The 23,233-nt window shown below is 43.6% G+C and overlaps 1 non-coding gene across 1 annotated transcript; it reads right to left on the reverse strand.

Annotated features, from left to right (window-relative positions):
- Positions 1-21,582: 21,582 nt before the first annotated feature.
- Trnas-uga lies at positions 21,583-21,657 on the reverse strand. The gene has a single exon. It is a non-coding gene; the product is annotated as a tRNA-Ser (tRNA).
- Between the last annotated feature and the right edge of the window lie 1,576 nt (positions 21,658-23,233).

A 23,233-nucleotide genomic window follows, 5' to 3' on the forward strand; every position in this document is an offset into this window, starting at 1 on the left:
TCGTCTTTAAGTACACCATCGCAGGCGCTGTGATGCAGCGTCAAGGGTAACCGCAGCAATGGTCTCCGAGGTGATAGTCCATGCTGCTGCAAACGTCGCCGAACTGTTCGTGCAGATGGTTTTTGACTTGCAAACGTCCCCATCTGTTGACTCGGGGACCGAGACGTGGCTGCACGATCTGTTACAGCCATGCGGATAAGATGCCTGTCATCTCGACTGTTAGTGATACGAGGCCGTTGGGATACAGCTCGGCGTTCCGTATTACCCTCCTGAACCCACCGTTTGCATATTCTGCTAACTGTCATTGGGTCTCGACCCACGCGAGCAGCAATGTCGCGATACAATAAACCCCAATCGCGGTAGGCTACAATCCGACCTTTATCAAAGTCGGAAACTTCCTCCTTACACGAGGCATCACAACAACGCTTCACTAGGCAACGCCGGCCAACTGCTGTTTGTGTATGAGAAATCGGTTGGAAACTTCCCTCATGTCAGCACGTTGTAGGTGTCGCCACCGGCACGGATGCTCTGAAAAGCTAATCATTTGCATATCACAGCATCTTCTTCCCGTCGGTTAAATTTCGCGTCTGTAGGACGTCATCTTCGTGGTGTAGCAGTTTTAATGGCCAGTAGTGTATTTGTCCGAAGCAAATCTACGGTAACGTACGTCTTTCTTTAGGGCTTCAAAAATATGGAAATCACACGTAAAGAGACCGGGAAGATGTGTAATCGCTTCCCAGTGAAACATCTGCACCGTACTCGAAAAGCCTTATAACATGTGGGCGAGCATTTTGTTGGCAGGTTGTTTCCATTGCGTTGCAGAAGTTTCATTGGGGTGCCCTAACACATCCTGCATACAGTCCCGGTCTCTCCTCACGCTATTTCCATATTTTTGGAGCCCTGAGTAAAGACGCTTGTGACCGTCGATTAACTTCGGACGATGGAGTGCGCGCCTGGGTACAATCACGGTTCCGTGGGCAACCGAAGAAGTTTTTCCATGGAGGCACTGACCATCTCGTCTCACATTGGAATAAATGTATCATTAGCAATGGCGTTTACCTTTGAAATAATAAACAGCTCACTTAGTTTTTTCCATCTGTCTTGTTTTCGTTTGACTGCTCTTATAAAAAATATTGTTATTCGTAACTTTAATAAAAAATACTTAACTAACTTAATGCCCTTTATATGATGAACATCTCCACAATGATAAATAATCACACTGGTGATTCACAGTGTATCACATTCTACACTGAAGCGCCGAAGAAACTGGTATAGGCTTTCGTATTCAAAAACAGAGATACAGTATTTACACAGGCAGAATACGGCGCTGCGGTCGGCAGCAACGAGTATATAAGATAACAAGTGGATGGCTCAGATAGACCGTGAATCTACATTTACATCTACATGGATACTCTGCAAATCACATTTAAACACCTCGCAGAGGGTTCACCGAACCACCTTCACAATTCTCTATTATTCCAATCTCGTATAGCGCGCGGAAAGAATGAACACCTATATGTTTCCGTACGAGCTCTGATTTCCCTTATTTTAGCTTGGTGATCGTTCCTCCCTATGTAGGTCGGTGTCAACAAAATATTTTCGCTTTCGGAGCAGAAAGCTGGTGATTGGAATTTCGTGAGAAGATTCCGTCGCAACGAAAATCGCCTTTGTTTTAATGATGTCCAACCCAAATCCCGTATAATTTCTATGACACTCTCCCACATTTCGGGATAATAGAAAACGTGCTGCCTTTCTTTGAACTTTTTCGATGTACTCCGTCCGTCCTATCTGGTAAGCGCAGCAACCCCTGTCCACAGTACGAGCAGCCCTTAGCGGCTCGCCATCTGACAAGTGTTCATGACGTCGCCTTTCCGGCCGAGATCTTTTTTAATATGTGATTTGTAAGTACTGCATCGTTTTGAGTCAGTGCAAACTTTAATTTTATTAATGTACTATATACCTAATGTTTTAGTACAGTTAGTCTAATTCTGAAGACGACGCTCATAGTAGCGTCGAAACCAGGTCAATTTTGACTTAATATTTGTGACCGAGGGCTTATTTGTTACAATATAATTCTGACACGGTCACTGAACCTTTGTAGCTATGTTCAAAGTTTTGGTTTTCAGACAATTTTTGACCGCTCACTTTCAACAAACTACAACTGTAGCTTCAATAGTAAATTTGGTCCACATCAGTTTCATTTAGAACTTCGACATCAGACACAACCTTATAGTTCGATACAGCCGGCCGTAGTGGACTAGTGGTTCTAGGCGCTTCAGCCCGGAAACGCGCTGCTGCTACGGTCGCAGGTTCGAATCCCGCCTCGGGCATGGAAGTGTGCTGTCCTTAGATCAGTTACGTTTAAGTACTTCTAAGTCTAGGGGAATGATGACCTCAGATGTTAAGTCCCATAGTGCTCAGAGCCATTTGAACCAAGTTCGTTACGCACACCAACAAGTGTCAAGGATAGCTTTACCAGCGCTGAATTGATTTGGACAATCAAATCAGTGATTTCCAATTACTCTATGGATTCGTCAGATGATATTTGTAACGTTTTCAAGAAGATGTTCCCTGATAGTGTTCCCGAACAGTTTTCACTTTCGTCAAAGGTACCTGATAACTGATGGACAGGCACCATAATTGTATTTCTGGGAACATACAGAGATGGAAATCAATATCAAGGCATTAATATTTGCAGGAAAATTAACATTGTCGGTTGTAATAGTTGTCCACTGTGTATGCACCAGTAAGGGACACAGTGTACGGACAAATGCTGTTAAATGGTATAGCTTTTGATGTCAGTACTACAGTACATAACAAGAAGTCAAGACGATTCAGGTGGTAGAGGATGGAAATAGGCAAAAAGGCTTTGTGCGGAATTAGTAGACATGTACGTGCCTTTACTGCAGACAGGAAACATACGCTATTAGAGACAGTGTGTTGTGTACATAAACCACGAATGTGACAATGCGCCGTGGAAAACAGTTATCATGCGAGAAAAGCAAAAATCTGTGCTTAAAAGAGACTGAGACCCTCCAATCGTCAAATCGCCAAAAATTGAACCGTTCAAGTACAGTGATTTATAATTTCGTTAAACTGGGAGCACAATATGGACAGAACGGAGAATATGGGCAAAGTATAAAACTATCCGAGGCATCAAAACGGTTACTTTTGTGCAAAACAAGTGTCAAAAACCGTTATTATTCTCACCTTGTTGCTAATTTACAGTTGCCCGTAACTGCTAGACGTGCACGGCAGATTTTGTTAAATTGCAAACATCTTGCATTCAAGAAACGACTGCAGAAACCTGTTCTAACACCCAGACATATACATGCTAGATTGGAATTTGCTGTAAAACATACTTCATGGGCTTCAGAATGGGCTAATGTGTTCTTCAGTGACGAGAAGAAGTTTAATTTAGATGGGCCGGATGGATTTCTACATTATTGGCACAGTTTTAGAACAGAGCAGCTGGTGAGAATGAGTAAAACTGTTGATAGTGGAAGTGTTATAATTTGGACAGCCTTCTGCACTAAAGGTGAATCGCACATTGCTTGGCTGAACACTAGAACTCTTTCATGTAAACTGAGGCTCTGGAGACAGAGTTGATTAGAATGTATGAGGACCTAGGGGTCAAAGGTGTAATATTTCAACAAGGTAATGCATCTGTGCATGTTTCAGTTACAACCAAAAAGTGATATGAAGATAAAGATATCGATGTCTTGCTGTGGCCTGCATGTATCTCGGGTTTGACCCCATGGGAAACCTTCAGGGAACACTTAAAAAGCGTGTTTGTCCGAATGGAAGGCAATTTGAGGACGTGTGTGAGTTGAAAATAGCTATACGAGAAGAACGGGCGACAGTTTCAGTGCAAGAACTACAAATCCAACGAAATCAACGCCGAAGAGAATTTTTGAGGTATATAACAAGAACGGAAGTTGGACAAGGTACTAACAATGCAATAACACAACAAGACAGTGAGAGCCTTTATACAAATTTCCACGCATGAAACGCAAACGTCTTATTTTGTTACTCGTGTTCTAAAAGAAATTATGTACTACATTCGTAATAAATTCGATACTTGTATGCCTCAGACATTGCGCTATTACTGATTCCCGCTGTTTTGTGTTATAAGAAACATTTCATCATATTACATATTGAGTTTCGATGGAACTATTAATATCAAAGATTAAAAAGAATTACAAACAACAGTTACATTTTGCTCAGAGAGTAAGTGTTGCATAACAACGCTACACCTAAGAACATTCTTTATCGGCAAAGCAGATGGTGAAACGTTACATCAGAAGTGAAGTGAAGCACTTTCTGAATCCAGTTTGTCCCTAACTAAATGCGTTATGCTGTGATCAGATGGACCTAACATTAACAAGAAAGTGTTTAGGCTTTTAGATTGTGATGTCCAGGAGACCCGAGGCAGACAACTTCCTAAATATGGGAACTTGCAACATTCATGCAATGCATAATGTTTGGGTCAAAATGCATCCGAATTTCTGGTTAATATTTACCATTATTTTGACGGTTGGCCTGTTCGGTGGGAAGAATTTGAAGGAACTTAGTATAAATTTAACATTCCACATCATAAGTTTTTGAGTCACACAACCACAAGGTGGCTTAGGTCCTGCAGCAAACGGGCTTTTGAAACAGTGGGATGGTATTCAGTATTTCTTTCTTAAAGATATACCTGTAAAAAGGTACGCTGCTACAGTCCAGTCAAAATCCTACAACGCTGTTATGAATTCTTTTTTTTAAAATCTTACTTCATAATTTCAAGTGCAGAACTATTTAATACGATTCACAAATTCCGAACAGATACACAAAACATATTTAAAAGTTAATTTGTTTTTTCAAGGCTTCACTTTTGAGGAAAAAAATAAGAATATTTCTTAAGTTCTTCTTAATGAACTCTTTAAATTTGATAATCTGCTTTCTCTTGAACAACTAGTTATTATAGTGGGCAAGTAACCGAAGAACTTAGTGAACTGGAAGAACATGACAAGTGGTAGTTATTGGAGAATGTCCAAAAACATTGCATCGCAGGTTACAGCCTTGTGATGGAAAAGAAGTGCAAAGGCATAACTAAAAAGTTTTAGGTTTGTAAACCCCAATGAAAGAGTAAAGAGCAGAAGTCGCAATGACATCTTAAAGGTTGCGAAAATGATATTGCTCGATCTCCATGAGATATTCCATTTCGAAACACACATTAAGAGAGGACAAAGCAACAATGATCGAAAGATTTTCAAACAGTGTTTTAACTGTGAAGGATGTTTTGGGTCCCAATACCCCCGCTGCCTTTCTGTGCCCCTTGACTCACAGTTCGTTAGGTGTGGACAGCAAGCACATGCAAATTATATTGCTTATTAAGAAGAATGTAAAAAGAGACGAAAACTTCAATTGTAAGAAAAGAAAAAAGAAGAACAAAACCAAACCCATCTTGAAGAGATGATTAAGAAGTTGTATAAAGTAAAAAGATCAACCGACGGCGGGACAGCTGCTCTGAAAGAAAATAAGAAAGAATACCAGCCATCTAAGGTCGTACGAGAAGGACTTATCTTTGCAGCTTCAGGTAAACTGAAGAAAGCACTGGAACAAAATAATTCAAAGGCAGAAGAAGTGACCCAAGGTATGCATGAGGCTGAAAAAATCATGAAAGTAGAAGAAAGAGTGAGAGAATGGGAAGTCGAAGCCACTCAGAAAAATCTTGAGAAAAGAAAATGTAGTATGATTATTTCATTGTTTGCTACGGTTCCTAAGAAACAGGAGTCCAGATATATTTTGTTGGTCTTTTTCCATTATTGATGCATAGAATATAATTAGTTATAAAAATGTGATGTAGATTTTGTTTCTGGATCACGATTACCAAAATCGAATTACCAATACTGAATTACAAATGTACCTGCATATATTAATAAATTTGTACAAAGGAAAAAATGGCCATACCCCCTCCAGGTGGATAATACGGTATTTACTAAGGTCTTAAAATTCCTCTTTGGTAAGAGATTATCAAACATGAAAACAATTCTTTTCTGCCATATCTGTGTATTGAAAAATTGTCACCTTTAAATTACCTTTTTAATATATTTTATCACCTTTTAATCGCCTTTATTCAATTATTTTGTTAACTTTCCCATCTTTTTCAGGGGCCACCATGGCTCCTTGTCCTGTTAAGATAAAAAAGGTTTAAAGCTGACAGAAAAGTTGATCTTAATTACGACACCACAGTGCTTTACTAAGCTTGGGCCTGTCGAAAGTGGTTTGCCCTTGCCTTCCTCTGACCTGTGAACTAACTCACCCAGCCAGTTAGAGTGGAGCCTACAGATTAATGTGGACTCCGAACCATGGTGCAATTCAGAATTGGCAGAGGTGAAAGAAGTGGTAAATGAGAGATTAAAATGCTGAGACAGAACAGTGATTGAATCCAGACCTCTGGAGGACGTTATATATTTTATTGCCGTTTAACCATGTTAATAGAGGGTTTGGTTCTCCTTTGGTATATATTTGTCCGCAATATTTTCTTTTCCTGATTTGTGATGAGCTTTACTCATCTTCTCATTTTTTGTAGCAGTTCCACATATGATGACGATAAAAGATTTTTGAGTTTGGCTTTTTTAGAAGCAATTTACACCAAAGCATGAAAGCATGAATTTAGTAGTTTAAAGAACAGTCTCATACGTTATGCATAGGTAATCAGTGCCACTAAGATAATATGCGAAAGGGAAAAGTGACTTTCATAAACTCGTCGCTATCCTTCTGTCGAAATATTTTGTTGGCATAGGAAGAACGTCGTCAGCAAATCACTGATCATGTCCTATGCTGATGCTTAACCGAACAGTTCTACGAGTGCTTGAAGTCCCTTGTATGTTCTCAAGTCCACTTTTTCCACAGCCAAAGGTTGTGCCTTCTCAAGAGTGACGTATCAGTAGCGCCGGTTTCATAACAGCAGGCCTATGTATCATGAAAAAGGCCGTGCTAATCTGATTCAGCATGCTAATGGCAAGACCCGGAGTTGCTTTCCAGAACGCAACGCAGCTATGGATTTTCGTTGGCCAAGGAAATCTACTGTATCCCAAAGCGTACCTAAGTTATACACGTTCGTAATAAGAAATTATGGCTTTCACAGAACTGGCTTAAATAGCTGCACCAGTGTAAAGGTAGAAACAGCAACATCGTATTCTTAATGATTAAACGCAATTTATGCTTTGTCCGACTCGTTTTGCCTTAATTTATTGAAGCACCTTCAATGGCCAGAAACACATACACAATGTCGATGAAATACAGCGCTTTTAACTTACATGTTGTGCCATTGTACTTAAAGGCTACAAACCATTCTGCCCCTTCCGCTTTCATGTTCAATGCATATGTTTTGTTATTTACAGTTTGTGCCACGGTTGGTAACAAAGATGCGTCAATAAATTAAAACAAAACAGGTCTTGCAAAACGTAAATTCAATTCCACATAGACATAAACTACAAATCATTAATATATCATTATTGCAAAATGAGAATTGAAACATCAGCAATTTTGAATATGTAACAACATCTGCAAGCAAATAGAAGCCAAACAAGTCCTTTGTACAAAAGAAGCTCCCTACTGACAGACTATAACGGAATTCCTCTTCTGTGCTTAAGAAATCATTGAAATTCCGCAAATACGAGGTACGATCGAAAATAACGATCATAAATCCATAAGATAAGTGATATTCAAGACCCACGGAAAGTATAGGAATATGCGGCAGTCTGCTGACAAAACTGTGGCGGAGCAACACGAAAACAAATGACGTACACACTAACAAAGAATTACTTGAGTGTGAGGTCGCAAGTTCAATCTTTAGTGAGATTCATTTTAAAATGTTGTGCTAAGAGTTATGGCAGGAAAAATATTAGCTGCTAATGACTCACCATGCGCATCAGGAATGCGACAGAAAATGAGTGTGCTGGAGGTGCAGAGATGAACCTTCTATGGGATGTACGTATTACACTTCACAAAATGGGCGTCTTCGACATTCAAGAAATGTTCAAAACAAACCATCAACTTGCGCGACGAGCTCCGAATAAAATTGGCGTACCACAGCGATCACCAAAGTTCTCATTATCAAGAGCGAAGGCGAACTCCTTAGGAGTTACAAACCAGGTACGACGTTCATCACCCTTAAGGAATGCACATAGCATCATATTGGTGTAACGGCGTGATGAGAACTGATCGAATGTGGTGGCATGTAATCGATTGCTTAACTGTCTGTCGTGGAGCTTATCAAGAAACTAGCTATCCTTTAAGGCGTAGCTACAAATAGTGCGATAATATATTTTATAGGCAGGAAAAAACAAACATCCAGAGGCTGAATTTGTCCAGTGGTTCCAGGTGGTCTTAACTGCAATGCCACTCACTTCTTAAGAGGTACAGTTTGCTCTAAAATAGTATGATTCTTATACGCAGACCAGAAATGAAGCAAAAGCAAGCTATTTTGACGAGCTATTGGCCAAAAGCAGTGCTCATACCGTAGTTGTAGCTCTCTTTCGTCCATTTTCTCATTCTTACTTGCTGTGACGTAAAAGTGCCCTACTGTCCTTCCTAGATCACCCGCAAGAGAAAGAATCGTTGCGGGTAGAGCACCTTCAACTTCCCGCAGTACAATAAATAACTTTCCAGCCAATTTACGATCCAGACTAACAGTCGACATATTTGTATACGAATGTGTTAAGGCGATGATGTTAGTTGATCTTGTTACAACTCTCTTGGTACCTCTAATTTATAGGTGCCCTTTGATATGCATTTCCTTCTCAAAACCCGATTGGTCGGAGTTAAATAAACATGTCCCTTGCCGAACGATGGGATAAGTTTGTTTATCTCATCTACAAATTTTCGGACTGATTCCGCAGATTGCAGAGCATCGACAAGTTGACGCTTTGTTTGAAACTTCGTTATCCCACGTCTTCCTATTCTGTAGCACTGCTTGAAGTTATGCAACTATCCACTGCTTCCCTTGAAATCACTGTACGAGTAATCTATGTCACGCGCAGTTTGATGCGTATAACGCAGTAGATCACTATCATGCACATCCTGTAAATCGTATCGAGCATCCTTGAAACGCGCAAACTCCAGTTTTTGTAACAAGTGCGCCTTGTCCTTCCTTGAATGTTTGTAGTTTTTCCTATTCTTTACACGGTCATATTGCTGCGGACTTATTCGAAATCTATTCATACTTGTTTCTTTTTTAATACGCTGCGGATAATAATCCATGCACGTAATTATGTTTCGCACCCGATCCTTGGACAACGACTGTCCTTTACTATGTTTCACTAGAGATGGGAATGTGGCTCACAGTCCGACAAGGCTGATGGACTACATGGCTCGACACCTGTTTCACTATCACTTTCACTTGTTAAGCAGGTCTCATCATCATTGTACCGCTCATGTCCATAGTACATGAGTAGAGCTTATACACCACCCATTCTACAGACTCATCTCGCAGAAACGCCAATATTTCATTTGTAACCTTTGTCTCATTCTGCGAAATTCCTTGGATTCCTTTCTGCCAAACTGTCGACTTCGGCAACTGTTATAGATATAATGCAATGTTCGCTTTGTTTCTCTGCTCTGCATCAACACCTCTAGCACTGTAGTAATGTAGCATTGTTGTGAGTTACACGTCGAGTAAGCGGTTCAGCTACGCTCCGTAGCCTCATGCTGTGATCAACAATGTCCCCTGTTGCCATTAGTAGCCAATATTGTGGCTGCATGGTAGACACTATGTGGGGCATCGAATGCTGTAAACGTCATTGGCCTTCTGCGACGTAGCACTCAAGAGGTCCCTTGTAGGAGCGCAACTTATGGCCCTGCAATGGTTCGTGTGAGCGTAGCTCTTGTGTAAAAAGCACTCGACCGCGTGTTGCGTGCACACGATATTCTAGTCGTTGAGAAGCAGGATGACATTGAGTTTATTTGCATGACATTACGAAAATGGTTCAAATGCCTCTGAGGACTCTGGGACTTAACATCTGAGGTCATCAGTCCCCTACAACTTAGAACAACTTAAACCTAACTAACCTAAGGACATCACACACATCCATGCCCGAGGCAGGATTCGAGCCTGCGACCGTAGCAGTCGCGCGGTTCCAGGCTGAAGGGCCTAGAACCGCTCGGCCACAACGGCCGGCTGCATGATATTACGCTAGGCCAGTTAGGTGACGGCAGCAGTCCATGTGAGGTGGTTAGCAAGCTCTTTGTCATCCATGACGTCAGTCCAGGGCTGCGGAAAGGAGGAGAGAAGAAATATTCAAAGGCAGTAGACCAATCGAAGGAGTAATAGGACTCAGAGACAGGAAGATCTGTAGCGGATAGGCACTTGGTGCAGGGAGTGGCAACTGACCCTTAACATAGACAAATGTAATCTATTGCGAATACATAGAAAGAAGGATCCTTTATTGTATGATTATATGATAGCGGAACAATCACTGGTAGCAGTTACTTCTGTAAAATATCTGGGAGTATGCGTACGAAACGATTTGAAGTGGAATGATCTTATAAAATTAATTGTTGGTAAGGCGGGTGCCAGGTTGAGATTCATTGGGAGAGTCCTTAGAAAATGTAGTCCATCATCAAAGGAGGTGGCTTATAAAACACTCGTTCGACCTATACTGGAGTATTGCTCATCAGTGTGGGATCCGTAACAGGTCGGGTTGACAGAAGAGATAGAGAAGATCCAAAGAAGAGCTGCGCGTTTCGTCACAGGGTTATTTGGTAAACATGATAGCGTTACGGAGATGTTTAGCAAACTCGAGTGGCAGACTCTGCAAGACAGGCGCTCTGCATCGCGGTGGAGCTCGCTGTCCAGGTTTCGAGAGGGTGCGTTTCTGGATGAGGTATCGAATATATTGCTTCCCCCTAGTTATACCTCCCGAGGAGATCACGAATGTAAAATTAGAGAGATTCGAGTTGGCACGGAGGATTTCCGGCAGTCGTTCTTCCCGCAAACCATCCGCGACTGGAACAGGAAAGGGAGGTAATAACAGTGGCACGTAAAGTGCCCTCCGCCACACACCGTTGGGTGGCTTGCAGAGTATAAATGTAGATGTAGATGTAGACTGTTATCTTTCTTTAAGTGTTCGAAGACATCCGACAAGTACATCACCAGCCCTGGCTAGGAGCTCTGTGTAGGCTCCCTGCCACAAATATTCCAGTGGCTTTGAGAGGCTGCCAATGTAGTGTCTCAGCCATCACGAAAGGAGTAGTGGGCAGTGTCCCGTTAACGGATAGGTCACGACTCATCTTGTAAAGCGATTCTTTCCGTCTGCTCATCCGTCTCGTCGCTCTTCAATTTCACAAGCATACAGGATGTAGTTGTTTGATACAGTAATTGATATCGCACATTTCGTAGGAAAGTATAAAGACTTTTACTGTACTGTAATGAAACATTTTTATTTAGAAAAATAAACTCTAACTTTTATATATTTATATTACCTCAGAGTACCAAGGGTTCTGTGCTAACATGAAATCATGCCCGCAGAACGCAAGTGACCTAAGAATGAGCTAGCATGAACCAAAGAGAATTCAACCAGAACCATTCTTTTATCACCTTAGTGTTGGAGGATTGACAGTAATCCCCTCCACAGTGTGTTGTTGCCAATAGAACTGCCAAACAGTAGGAGATGCCACCGCTGTTTCTTTCTACAGAACAGCGGGACTGAGTCTGCTTTCTAAAGTTGTTAGACACATAAAATAGGTCGGGCAAATGAGGTGGTGTAGTTTGTAAGAGAGCCTCTCGCTACTTGTTTTTAACAGAAATCGGTCAGCAAAACCCTCCGCGTCGTTGTATTTTAGGGAGTTTTCCGATATTGTTAAGAAATATAAGGCTTCTCCTTCTTATCCTACTTTTGCTGCTTCTTCTTCCTCTTCTTTGACTTTCCATGCTAGAGGTTAGTCATTTTCTCCTTCCATTAGTCTCGAGTAATTCAGTCGACAGCTGTTAAGCCCTATACGTAATGCTTTAGTTCTTATCGGGACCCGCATTAACGCCTTCCTGTGGCACTTGTCATTGCTCATTTTTTTAACATGTCCAAACCACTGAAGATTTTTACTCTCCAGTTTGCTTTTGCTCGTTATGGACTGTGTCACTTCCATATTTCCCATATTTTTTTATGTTTTGACCTTATTTTCACGGATGATCTGCAGACATCTTCTCATGAAATCTAATTCCACTGTCCTGATCTTGTCTCATCTTTTATTCATACGTGGCTTCATTTCTGCACCATAACAATCTTTTTTGGTCCACTAATTAATACTATTATTCCAAATCCACGTAGAGACCTGTTCTCTCGTTTACCCATCGCTATTTTGGTCTCAATATCTTTGTCACAGGTGCCACATTGGACTTAATACAACCTAAAACTTAAAATTTTCACATTTCTTGATTTTTTTCATCTTCAGGTACTAACTCTTTTTTCTTGTTAACCAATAAGCGTGTGCTCTGTCTTGTGAAAATTAATTTTTAGACTCTATCTAGCGCATTAAATCTGCAGTATATCCAGCTTGTGCTCCATGTTATCTCTTCCGTTTGCGAAAAATATTTGGTCATCTGCAAAAAAACACTGAATGCTTTCTGGCCTACCCAACTAACATACCCTTCTTGAACCTTTTTTGTACCATGCCTCATGCGCTTGGTCCGTGTATATGTTAAAGTAATTAAGATAGTCTGCAATCTTGCTTAAGGGCTTTCTCGGTTTTGAAGATTTCTGTTATTCTGTTGCCGGCCGGAGTGGCCGTGTGGTTCTAGGCGCTGCAGTCTGGAGCCGAGCGACCGCTACGGTCGCAAGTTCGAATCCTGCCTCGGGCATGGATGTGTGTGATGTCCTTAGGTTGGGTAGGTTTAATTAGTTGTACGTTCTGGGCAACTGATGACCTCAGAAGTTAATTAGCATAGTGCTCAGAGCCATTTGAACCATGTTATTCTGTTTCTCATGTTTACTCTTGGTGCTGTCTCTTGGTATATTCTCATAAGAATATTAACTCATTCATCATGTACTTTTAGTCCCTTGATGACAGGCGAAATCTCAGATCTTGGGATGCTGTCATACTCTTTTTCAGCATTCACAAATGTCATGTGTATTTCCTTGTTGCTAGCTCCGTTCTTTTCTACTGCTTGTCTAAGACGGTGGATGCTATCCATGTATTATCTACCGGTCCTAAAGCGGCTGTGCTCCTCTGAGAAATTTCTCATAATCTGCTCGTTCTTTTCCTTAAGAATACTAGAGAAAAGTTTTTCTACTTAAGTTGTTACACTAATTCCCCTGTAATTTGAAAAGCACTGTTTTAGTATAACTCTTAGTACTATATGGTCTCACAGCTCTGTTTTAAACATGGTACCTGCAGTAGAGTTTCATTTATGTGTTCTCTCACAGTAGATCGCATACTTTGAAGGGGTAAATGATATTCTCTGTTACCTTATGATGGCTAACTGCACATTCAAGTTGTCTAAATACCTATAATCTCTCACCGAGAATTTGTTGTTTCTACGGACTATCATCAAGTCAGTGATAGATCTAATACCTCAAGTTATGTCCTCCCAAACGCACATGTTCATTTCCTTGTGTTGAATTCAGGTATTTGCAAATATGTATTCTTATTCCCAACATATTTGTATCATTCTGTGACCATTGTTATTTACTACTTAATCTCCACAGTGTCCTACCAAATGTGTGTCGTCGCAGCCAATCTTACTGTTTATCGAGTGAGGTGGCACGGTGATTAGCACACTGGACTCGCATTCAGGAGGTCGGCGGTTCAAACCCGCGTCCGGCCATACTGATTTAGGTTATCCGTGCTTTCCCTAAATCGCTTCAGGCAAATGCCGGAATGATTCCTTTGAAAGGGCACGGCCGACTTCCTTCACCATCCTTCCCTAGTCTGATGAGACGGGTGATCTCGCTGTTTGGTCTCATCCCCCGAATCAACCAACAAACCAACCTACTGTTTAAATCTCCAAATAACATTACCTCGTTATGGGTAGGTATATTTTTCAAGAGTTCATTAAATTTGGTAAAAAAATTCTGTCTGTCGCTGCAAACTTCATTCTCATTTACTTCATATATCAATACTGTAGTAGTAGGTTGTCCATATAGTATGAGACCCAGCTTTAAAAATCAGTCACTTACATATTTTACTCTTGTCACTTTTTTGGCTCATTTCGATTTCATCACTTATATGGCGTTTCTTCTCTTTTTCCCTTTTCTTCATTTCATTGGATACAACAACATCCAGATCCATCCTTTCAATCTCATTTAGTACTGAACGATTTGGCTGAATCGCTATCACACTGGACTGTAGTTCGGGAAGGCTATGGTTCAAATCCTTGTCAGGTCATTCAGATTTAGGTTTTCCGTGATTTTTCTAAATCGCTACAGGCAAGTGCCCGGATGTTTCCCTTACAAAACGGCACGAATGGTTTCCTTTCCCGTTCTTTCATAACCGAGCTTGTTGCCGAGCTTGAGGCGAGCGGTTCTAGGCGCTTCAATCTGGAAGCTACGGTCGCAGGTTCGAATCCTGCCTCGGGGACGAATGTGTGTGATGTCCTTAGGTTAGTCAGGTTGAAGTAGTTCTAAGCTCTAGGAGACTGATGATCTCAGATATTAAGTCCCATAGTGCTGAGAGCCGTTCAAACCATTTAATTCCATCTCAGTACTCCTCAAAGAAAGGAGCAACCATGTGAGAATCTCAACAATGTTGCCATCGTGTGTCTTACACAAGTTACAAAATATTTATATTAAAAATTTACGGTGATGGATCACGTCATGGGGAACAACTTTTGTTGGAGGCAAAATATTGGCTCTGAGCACTATGGGACTTAACTTCTGAGGTCATCAGTCCCCTAGAACTTAGAACTACTTAAACGTAACTAACCTAAGGACATCACACACATCCATGCCCGAGGCAGGATTCGAGCCTGCGACCGTAGCAGTCGCTCGGTTCTAGACTGTAGCGGCTAGAACCGCGCGGCCATTCCGGCCGGCTACATAATATTCCCTGACACTTCCCGACGAAGCTTTTTATCGAATTTGACATATAGGTCTATACTACATACCCGAGTAAAGTGACAGAGCGACTTTCAACAAGGAAAACTTAAGAATGAGTGTCTCTAAGTGGAGGGAGATAGTTTCGAAGCGAATCGGGAACTTTGACCTACGCCCTCCCACGCCGAAAATGTGAGTGGATTACAGGCAACACATATTGCAAATGGAGACTGTTGAGGACCTACGGCAAGCTGCTTCTCAGACGCATAACCGATAGTGAAAGGCGCCTCGCCTCGCCGGGAAACGTCAGCGAACATTTTGTCTCTAACACAATAAAAGTTGTTCCCCATAACGTGGTCTGTCACGCCAGACGTTTAAGGCAGCAGACTGAATATGCAGCAGCTCCCAGCCAGATGCTCGAAGTTTCAGCCTGTCTAGTTTGTATGGAGTTAATACGGTACGTGGCTTGACGAGCGTGGCGCGTGCATGCTGAGTGTGTGTGTGTGTGTGTGTGTGTGCAGGCGAGGCGTGATGCGGGCGTGGCGGCTGTGGCTGGTGGTGGCGGCGGCGCTGCTGCTGGCGGGCGCGTGCACGGCGCGCTCTGTGCACGGCCACACGGGCGCCCACGGGCTGGCGGTCGGCTACCCGGTGCGCGGCGGGCGCGCCTCCTCCAACAGCTCGCAGCCCAGGGCGCAGCTGGCACACCGCGCGCTGCTCGCGCTGCCGCTCGTGCTCCTCCTCTAGGTGAGTGGCGCGGGCACAAGTCTAAGGCTGCGGGCTGCGGGCTGCGGGCTGCGTACTTAGGATACTGAGCTGCCACTGTTACAAGAGTGCTGTTTCTCGTTTTATTCTTGCTCATGTGTGGAGTGTAGCCATGTATGGAAGTGAAACGTGGACGATAAATAGTTTAGACAAGAAGAGAATAGAAGCTTTCGAAATGTGGTCCTACAGAAGAATGCTGAAGATTACATGGGTAGATCACGTAATTAATGAGGAGGTATTGAATAGAATTGGGGAGAAGAGGAGCTTGTGGCACAACTTGACAACAAGAAGGGATCGCTTGGTGGGCGTATTCTGAGGCAGCTGGAGAGCAGCGTGGAGGGTAAAAATTCTAGAGGGAGACCATGAGATGAATACACTAAGCAGATTCAAAAGGATGTAGGCTGCAGCAGGTACTGGGAGATGAAGAAGCTTGCACAGGATAGAGTGGCATGGAGAGCTGCATCAAACCAGTCTCAGGACTGAAGACCACAACAACAACATATGTCACGTCTGCCGTGACATAAAAAAAAAAAAAATTGGTCAAACGAGAACTGGCTACAGGACAACATCGCTCATAGGTCCTGAAACCAAAAGGCGAACTATTTGTCTGTTTGTTTTTTCCTCACAGCAACTTCTGTTTATACGCTAACGGGGAATTCTGTTACTGATCGTTCATTTCTATAATGCTTTCGGAGAGTGTTGCAAATTTATTTTATTAATTAGTTACCATTTAGAGAACACAGTTCATCGTCATGTGTATTTGCTTGTACTGTCCTTACACATTTGGTAAAGCGTCAAAGCTGAGAGTACGTTAACATAACTGTTGACATTCTCTGAACAGAGATAATATTAAAACAAATTTACTGCAGACTTTAAAAAAATTTTGTGCATTTACATACATGTATAGACAGATACACACATATATTATGAATACACACATATATATGAACATACACACATATACACACACACTTAGACACGTATATATACACTATGTGATCAAAGGTATCCGAACACCTGGCTGAAAATGACTTACAAGTTCGTGGCGCCCTCCATCGGTTAATGCTGGAATTCAATATGGTGCTGGCCTTGATCAGAGCTTCCACTCTTGCAGGCATACGTTCATCAGGAGCTAGAAGGTTTCTCGGTGAATGGCAGCCCATTCTTTACGAAGTGCTTCCAAAACACCGCATACGTGTTCTATAGGTCAGGACAATGTGCGTGCCAGTCCATTACAGGGATGTTATTGTCGTGTGACCACTCTGCCACAGGCCGTGCATTATGAACAGGTGCTCGATCGTCTTGAAAGGTGCACTCAACATCCCCGAATTGCTCTTCAACGGTGGGAACCAAGAAGGTGCTTAAAACATCAGTGTAGGCCTGTGCAAAACAACAAGGGGTGCAAACCCCCTCCGTGAAAAACACGACCATACCATAACACTATCAGCTCCGAATTTTACTGTTGGCACTATACACGCTGGCAGATGACCTTCACCAGGCATCCGCCATACCCACACCCTGCCATCGGATCGCCACATTGTCTACCGTGATTCGTCACTCCACACTCCTGAGCTCAGCAAACAAAACGAACTGGCGACCAGGGCGGACGAGGCAGTTACACCGACGGCACCACAGACGCCGACGCCAGCCTCTCAGCGACCGCCGACGCGCGGCCGCGGGCGCGGACCGCGGAGAGAACGCCTCACGTGGGAAGGGGATTTAGGACGGCCGCCCGCCCTCAGGAGCTCAGTTCGTCAGCGCACCTGACGATGGTGAAATGTCTGATCGCCAAAATATTGTGCCCGTTGGACGCTATGGACCCGCAGTACACCCGTGGACTGTTCGAGCAGGTACAATATTAATTTTGCAGTTGAGAGCCTGATCGCCTTTACTAGTCTTTTTAAAAAAATCTCAATTTTGCCAGCACCTCACCTCGTTGCAAGATTCCGAGATCGTGTGGCGACGATGACGCACAATGTTGGTGGTATTTGACGATTCTGAGTCGAAAATAATGTCACCAGATCCGGTATACAGGTGCTGCAATAAATCATGGGACTTCTGTACTTCCGCAGATGTCGTCGTGAGCTTGATGTCGTGGAACCGGAGTTCTGAAGTGTGCACAATTTGGAAATACACGATATTGACTTACTTACCGAATACATTCGTCTGTTCCAGTGGTCAAACTGCTCGAATTGCGCAGCTCGCTGTTTTCAGCCGTATTTTATAATAACATGCACCTAACAACCAACAGCTTTATCCACAAATGTCAACTAACGTTAAGGCCTTCTTATGAGTGTAGTTTTCCAGCTCAGTATCGAACAAAAGTATTTAGAGACACAGTAATATTTTGAGACGTGTTTAATTTTAATTGAAACTGGTGAATTCTGACGTGAGCCTAGTTGGCCGTTGCCTGAGAGGCAGGTGGTAAGTAGCGTGGCCATTGACGGGTAGAGGATGTAAATGAGAACTCATCGGCATAAGTGACTCTTGCCTATCAGGTGCTATAGTATAAATGTTGATACGGAATCAACATGGATTTATGAATGTCATTATAGAAATGCTCATCTTCAAATGCGGTACCTACGGAGTCTTAGGGGCATGAGTGTAGATATTGAGGACAGTATACTGAACAACATTAAGTATTTACTTAATTTACAGACTAATAATTATAGCTATTACGAGTTGTTTGTTAGGTTGGTTAGCTCCTCCAAGTGCATGTGGCAAAAACAAGCCATTTATGTTTATTTTCCGCTGGGCAGCATATCAGGTACCGAAGTAAAAATGCGTGGACACAGAACGGATAGTCTATACTACAGGCATTGTATTGTATTGTATGTTAACCGGGGACCTAGAAATGACAGTGAGGCTCCGTCCCCGCCGCAGCCGCAGTGGTCCACAATCCCACGACGACTACCGCAGTCCACTTCACCCCTCCGCCGCCCCTCACTGAACCACTCTTTCAGGGTTATTGTACGGTTCGGCCCCCGGGAACGTCTCACAACAGACTAGGGTAACCCCTATGTCTGCGTGGTAGACTAACGGTGGTGTACGCGTACGTGGAGAACTCGTTTGCGCAGCAATCGCCGTTATACAGGGTGTTACAAAAAGGTACGGCCAAACTTACAGGAAACATTCCTCACACACAAAGAAAGAAAATATGTTATGTGGACATGTGTCCGGAAACGCTTACTTTCCACGTTACAGCTCATTTTATTACTTCTCTTCAAATCACATTAATCATGGAATGGAAACACACAGCAACAGAACGCACCAGCGTGACTTCAAACACTTTGTTACAGGAAATGTTCAAAATGTCCTCCGTTAGCGAGGACACATGGATCCACCCTCCGTCGGATGGAATCCCTGATGCGCTGATGCAGCCCTGAAGAATGGCGTATTGTTTCACAGCCGTCCAGCACGAAGAGTCTTTACATTTGGTACCAAGGTTGCGTAGACAAGAGCTTTCAAATGCCCCCATAAATGAAAGTCAAGAGGGCGTGGAGGCCATGGAATTGGTCCGCCTCTACCAATCCATCGGTCACCGAATGTGTTGTTGAGAAGCGTACGAACACTTCGACTGAAATGTGCAGGAGCTCCATCGTGCATGAACCACATGTTGTGTCGTACTTGTAAAGGAACATGTTCTAGCAGCACAGGTGGAGTATCCCGTATGAAATCATGATAAAATGATAACGTGCTCCATTGAGTGTAGGTGGAAGAACATGGGGCCCAATCAAGACATCACCAACAATGCCTGCCCAAACGTTCACAGAAAATCTGTGTTGATGACGTGATTGCGGATTCTCGTCAGCCCACACATGTTGACTGTGAAAATTTGCAATTTGATCATGTTGGAATGAAGCCTCATCCGTAAAGAGAACATTTGCACTGAAATGAGGATTGACACATTGTTGGATGAACGATTCGCGGAAGTGTACCCGTGGAGGCCAATCAGCTGCTGATAGTGCCTGCACACGCTGTACATGGTACGGAAACAACTAGTTCTCCCGTACCACTCTCCATACAGTGACGTGGTCAACGTTACCTTGTACAGCAGCAACTTCTCTGACGCTGACATTAGGGTTATCGTCAACTGCACGAAGAATTGCCTCGTCCATTGCAGGTGTCCTCGTCGTTCTAGGTCTTCCCCAGTCGCGAGTCATAGGCTGTAATGTTTCGTGCTCCCTAAGACGCCGATCAATTGCTTCGAACGTCTTCCTGTCGGGACACCTTCGTTCTGGAAATCTGTCTCGATACAAACGTACCGCGCCACTGCTATTGCCCCGTGCTAATCCATACATCAAATGGGCATCTGCCAACTCCGCATTTGTAAACATTGCACTGACTGTAAAACCAAGTTCGTGATGAACACTAACCTGTTGATGCTACGTATTGATGTGCTTGATGCTAGTACTGTATAGCAATGAGTCGCATGTCAACACAAGCACCGAAGTCAACATTACCTTCCTTCAATTGGGCTAACTGGCGGTGAATCTAGGGAGTACATTACATACTGACGAAACTAAAATGAGCTCTAACATGGAAATTAAGCGTTTCCGGACACATGTCCACATAACACCTTTTCTTTATTTGTGTGTGAGGAATGTTTCCTGAAAGTTTGGCCGTACCTTTTTTTAACACCCTGTAGTGTAGCTGAGGCGGAATAAGGGGAACCAGCCCGCATTCGCCGAGGCAGATGGAAAACTGCCTAAAAACTATCCACAGACTGACCGGTTCACCGGCCCTCGACACAAGTCCGCCGGGGACCAGGCGCTCCTTCCAATCCGGAAAGCCGTGCGTTAGGCCGCACGGCTAAATCTACAGGCATAGTCCACTTCATGGCGCAGTTAGGACCGTGCAGAAAACATCAGGTAGTAAATTGTGTGACGTGTTTCCGTGAAGACTATTGGGCGCAGAAAAAAATTTACACACTAAGTGGATACATATTAAAGCACCATTTATCACAATATCTGTACCTACATCCCAAACACCCAGTGTCTGTAGCAAGAAATATGAATTTCAACGAAGACTGTTGTAATATAAAGCAATGAATAGAAGAAAATTGACATTCAAAACGTGTAGCAAACGTTTCCCATATTGCATAATACATTTGAAAGTAAGTACATTTGCTATTATTCATAAATTAATCATCTGGTCATACAGACAACACAACCCTTTATCAGGTAATATTGCAGCGTCACACTGTGGGTACGATGAAGGTGGCACCAAGCTGAAACAGAAAGCAGAGGACATGGAGTGTTCCGAATGGTGACGACTTTTAACGACCAGTGCTAATTGACTTCCTTAGTCGAAAGAGGCGTGTTAGGTTTTTTAAACTACGGCCAGTAGCAAGAACGTACAACACTGCCTACAGTTTACTTTTTGCAGTTATGGCCCCTGTTAGATAAGTATCAGTGTACTGGATTTTACGACACGGTCACTCCAATAGCAAATTGAGGCAACTTCCCACACTCTCGTTATTGTAAAGTATTCTTTTGAGGCTTCAGCTGCAAGTTCTATGGGAAGCGCATTGGACGCTCCACGTAGTTCTATTTTCCTCCAACATTCTCTTTCTCTTATAGTTTCAATCTACCACCTCTTCCAGTACAACCATCGATGCAACATTTATAGCTTGATTAGCGCTCACTTTCCGAATCATGTTGCAGTGCACATTCGAAAACAGCCAACACTTGGCTGTGAACCAAATCACTAGCGTACGGGCACTTCCTTACATACCGTTTAGCCTTCAAGTAGATCTACTGAACTACTTGAAACTTGAAACTTCCTGGCAGATTAAAACTGTGTGCCGGACCGAGACTCGAACTCGGGACCTTTGCCTTTCACGGGCAAGTGCTCTACCAACTGAGCTACCCAAGCACGACTCACGCCCCGTCGTCACAGCTTTACTTCTGCCAGTACCTCGTCCCGAGTTCGAGTCTCGGTCCGGCACACAGTTTTAATCTGCCAGGAAGTTTCATATCAGCGCACACTCCGCTATAGAGTGAAAATTTCATTCTAGATACTTGAAACTTGATTATATTATTGACCAAGTGCGAACCAGCCTAAATGAATGGCAGGCGCCCGATTCATATTACCGGACGTTTTGCCCCGCATATTTGCTCGGAAACGTTTACTAGCGAAACCGGACTAATTTCTGCACTGCTAGTCTAGTCTAAATAAGGATCGTTAGCCTCACTTCGACCTGCGGTATACGGTTAAAATAGTCAGTATTTCTAAACCACTAATAGAAGCGTTGTAGCAATCCAATTACGTCAAAAAACATTTGCAGATCCAGTCACTAGACCTGACAACGCGTAAACTGTAGGTGGTTAAAAGCAATTCCTGCCTGCACAAACAAAACAGGATAACAGTTCAAACGCAACAGCGGAGCCGGCGGGACTGCTACTGGACTCGCTGCAGTCAATTTCGTCGCTGTCGCTGTTGTACGTCGCAGACATGGCTGGACATGGCAAGGGTGGCGAAGTTAAGGTGAAGTCAAGATCTCGCCTTCTCGCCGTCCTACGGGAGTACCTGGCCGACGAAGTGCGAAGCGGAAAGAGGAGCGAGAAGAAGATGAAGATGCAGCAGAGCTACCAATGCCAACAGCTAGGCCACGTAGCAAAGTACTGCAGCCATAAGGTCGTGTGCATGAAGTGTGCGAACGCACATGGTACTCGTGACTGTAATAAGCGGCGAGATGGTGCTCATAGCCGGCCTCGGTGGCCGAGCGCTTCATTCCGGAACCGCGCGACTGCTATGATTGCAGGTTCGAATCCTGCCTCGGGCATGGGTGTGTGTGATGTCCTTAGGTTAGTTAGGGTTAAGTAGTTCTTAGTCTAGGGAACTGATGACCTCAGATGTTAAGTTCAATAGTGCTCAGAGCCATTTGAACAATTTTTTGCTGCTCCAAAGTGCGTCAACTGCGGCGGCGCACACACTGAAAACCATCGTCGTTGCAGCTACAAAAAGAATTGGAGCATGCAGAAGCGGAATAACAAGACTGAGGCCGCTAAACCTGGAGAAGTGGCCCAACAAGACAAGGCGGCCGCACCGCCCCCCTACCCAAGAAGGGGAAGCGGACCGCGCCGCCGTGAAGAAGACGACTACGACAGTTTCCACGAATCTCTACAGAAAGCCATGGACGAAGCCGTTGCCGCACTTAAATCCGCTATGGCGGAGGAGGGGGCGGAATTGGAAGAGGCGCACTGTCAGGTATGGCAACTGACGGAGGCCTTGACCCTTGCGACTCTCAAAGAAGAGGAGCCGACCCCCATTAGAAACGGGGTAGCTGCAGAAACTCAGACGACCGCCTCTCTGGCCGACGCGGAAAAGCAAGTTGCTGGAGAGGTTGTCGAGGAAATGGAGGAGGTGGTACAGCAGCCGGAAGAAGAGGACGGCGAAGAGGCAGCCCGAGTCGCTGCTGTCACCGATATAGTCCGAGCGGAGGCTGCCAA

The sequence above is a fragment of the Schistocerca piceifrons genome, chromosome 1 (assembly GCF_021461385.2).
Source record: "Schistocerca piceifrons isolate TAMUIC-IGC-003096 chromosome 1, iqSchPice1.1, whole genome shotgun sequence".
NCBI classification, from domain to species: domain Eukaryota; kingdom Metazoa; phylum Arthropoda; class Insecta; order Orthoptera; family Acrididae; genus Schistocerca; species Schistocerca piceifrons.